This window comes from Berghia stephanieae, chromosome 12 (genome assembly GCF_034508935.2).
Source record: "Berghia stephanieae isolate SIO BIC M18660-M18661 chromosome 12, UCSD_Bste_1.3, whole genome shotgun sequence".
Lineage (NCBI taxonomy): Eukaryota > Metazoa > Mollusca > Gastropoda > Nudibranchia > Aeolidiidae > Berghia > Berghia stephanieae.
The window spans coordinates 31730209-31733716 of record NC_088371.1 but is presented as its reverse complement, the minus strand read 5'-3'; the positions used below and the strand labels follow the sequence as shown (position 1 = coordinate 31733716).

Here is a 3508-nt window from a genome sequence, read left to right as displayed (position 1 = left end):
TCAAAACAAAACCAAACATTACAATGTTGGACTCATATTCCGCATAAATCAATTCAACTGAATTCCCGGTGATAAAATCAAAATGTCTTATGTAATCTAATTATAACGCGATATCTCATTACACAAATAAAATTAGCTCTGTTGTCAATTACTTGGCTGCGTTAACCAAACATTCATTACCAAGAATACAAACAGATATAAAATGTGCTCTTTGTCATGCCTAAAACCCGCATGAATCTCAAAGAGTCAACATTAACCTACCAATTCATCCCTATCGACGGGAGAAAAAATAATCAATAATGTAATAATATAACAATAAATATGGGACATTCTAAAATTATCAAAATTTCTCTAATTGCGTGTTGTTATTGCCATCATCTTCTTGAGTCATTTTGACATAAAATAAAACATAGCAACATTAAATAATTGACCAACTGTCATGTAAATCCAACAGTAACAGATACAAATCGAAATAAAAATAGACACATCTTTGTAACTGAGCTAAACAAAACATTGCCAATAGCGGTACACTACTACTACTACTACTACTACTACTACTACTACTACTACTACTACTACTACTACTACTACTACTACTACTACATACTACTACTACTACTCTACTACTACTACTACCAACTACTACTACTACTACTACTACTACTACTACTACTACTACTACTACTGTTACAAACTATTACTATCTACTATACTATATACGTATTTAAGCTATGTAGTAGTAGTATAGTAGTAGTAGTAGTAGTATAGTAGTAGTGTATAGTAGTAGTAGTAGTAGTAGTAGTAGTAGTAGTAGTAGTAGTAGTAGTAGTAGTAGTAGTAGTAGTAGTAGTAGTAGTAGTAGTAGTAGTAGTAGTAGTAGTAGTAGTAGTAGTAGTGTAGTATAGTAGTAGTAGTAGTAGTAGTAGTGAGTAGTAGTAGTAGTAGTAGTGGTAGTAGTAGGAGTAGTAGTAGTAGTATTAGTAGTAGTAGTAGTAGTAGTAGTAGTAGTAGTAGTAGAATCTTTTCTATTGTTTCTCTATTTCCACTTTTCGTGGACAGACAGACGCAATTCTAAGGGGTTCATCTCACATCTAACGTTTGCTCACTGTTCACATTTGACACACTTGACTGTCTTCTCACCACACGTGTGACAGTGAACTCATAATATTCCAAACCATGAACGTGTAGCGCATAAATCCAAACCCATTATGTGAAGGAGAGGCGTTAAGTTTATTTGCTGTGAAAATGTATGATGATTCCATTGCTTTTTATAATTTAAGGCCATGGTTGTCTCCGTGTAGAAAGTTTTATTGTGTTAATTCTTGTTGTTGTGTGTAATTACGATGACAACACATGCGTCTTTTTTACTCTCAGGTGAGCGTTGATAATAATCACATCAATCACTTTTCCATTCGCAATATTTTATAATGCAAAAAATATACCTTGCTTACCGTCCCATCCATCCATCCACTCATTCATCTATTTACATACCTGTCCTATCTATCTATCTATCTATCTATCTATCTATCTATCTATCTATCTATCTATCTATCTATCTATCTATTTATCTATTGAATCATGTTTGATACAAATATGGTACGAAAAGTGCTCGACATGTAGTAATGGAGCGAATTATTATTTAAAATATTTACCACAATGTTTGGGGCAGTCTACATCAATGTTTCAGGCTTAATTTTCATTAGGCTTAAAATTAAGCCTGAAACATTGATGTAGACTGCCCCAAACATTGTGGTAAATATTTTAAATAATATCTATTTATCTATATATCTATCTATCTATCTATCTATCTATCTATCTATCTATCTATCTATCTATCTATCTATCTATCTATCTGTCTATCTATCTATCTATCTATCTATCTATCTATCTATCTATCTATCTATATGTATGTATATGTATCTATCAATCTATCTATATTTATCTATCCATCTATCTATCTAATAAATAATACAAAAAATCCCTTTATTCGTCCCATAGGGGAAATATGTCTCTAGGTTCTATTCCAAGGGAAGACTGGAATAACCCAGGCGTCAGCCGCAGTGCAGCCCCGCAAATCGAGCTAGAGCGAGATGAGGGAGGGTGATCAAACTTGGTACCTTTCGGGTCCGAAACAAAGACCGTACCGCTGAAACACGCTGCATGTCTATATATATATATATATATATATATATATATATATATATATATATATATATATATCCATCCAATCATCTCTCTATCTATCTGTCAATCTAACCAACCATCTAGCTAGCTATCGAATCATCTATCTATCTATCTATCTATCTATCTATCTCCGCAGTGCACCCGCAAATCGAGCTAGAGCGAGATGAGGGAGGTGATCAATTGTACTTCGGTCCGAAACAAGACCGTACGCTGAACACGCTGCATGTCTATATATATATATATATATATATATATATATATATATATATATAATATATATATATATATATATCCATCCAATCATCTCTCTATCTATCTGTCATCTAACCACCATCTAGCTAGCTATCGAATCATCTATCTATCTATCTATATCTATCTATCTATCTATCTATCTATCTATCTATCTACTATCTATATATATCTATCTATATATCTATCTATCTATCTATCTATCTATCCATCTATCCAACCATCTATGTATATATCGATCATCTATCTCTCCAAGGATCTCTCTCTCTCTCTCTCTCTCTCTCTCTCTCTCTCTCTCTCTCTATTTCTATCGTCTTCACGAGCGTAGCTCTTTAATAGTTAAAGGGATTCAGTCCTTGCCACATAATACACAGGACCAGATATGATAACAGGAGGGACAACGTCATCAAAACTGGCTAGTGAGAGGTCGAGCGCCGCCAATTTCAGGGACGCTGTGCGATTTAATCTCTATTATAATGACTTTTATTGAGCTTGATTGACCTTGATTTGTTGACGGAAAATGGAAAAAAAGGTCAGGTTTATGATGATAAACTAAATTAAAAATATTAAATAACACTTTTACTTGTACATTTTAGACTTGACTCCATTGATCGGGTTTATAATTTTTTTTTTGTTTAATGTCCTACATGTTAAATGTTGCTGTTGACCAGGGACCCCTTATAAAGCGCTTTGAGCACATTTAGTGCATATTGCCCTATATAAAGCTCAATTAAAAAATATATATATTTTGTTTATATTAATAACAATGGTAGCAATAGAAATCAAACATACATCGACAAATAGACAAAAGAGAGAGGGACTTGTTTTGTTGGATCTATCAATCTATCTAATATCTATCTATCTAAGATCCTCCCACACTGATTATTTAATAAATGTGTACAATTAAATTGGACTGACCGCGATTCACACAATTCTTTGATTTTACTCCGCCATTAATCGACTGTCGTTTGCATATTAATGAGGAGACTCAAAGAGTGGAACTCGCCTCTTTAAACCCTGACGATAAGCATTGATGGTATACGAGCAAATAATTATGCTCTCTTGGTGACTCGTA

At 33.3% G+C, this 3508-nt stretch overlaps 1 protein-coding gene across 1 annotated transcript in view; it reads left to right on the top strand.

Moving 5' to 3' along the window:
* Nucleotides 1-1260: 1260 nt before the first annotated feature.
* LOC144957467 (glycoprotein 3-alpha-L-fucosyltransferase A-like) overlaps nt 1261-3508 on the top strand; it is a 40826-nt gene continuing 38578 nt past the window's right edge. The window contains exon 1 of the mRNA XM_078888752.1: nt 1261-1374. The gene's annotated coding sequence lies outside the window, so the exon portion shown is untranslated. The remainder of the gene's footprint in view (nt 1375-3508) is intronic.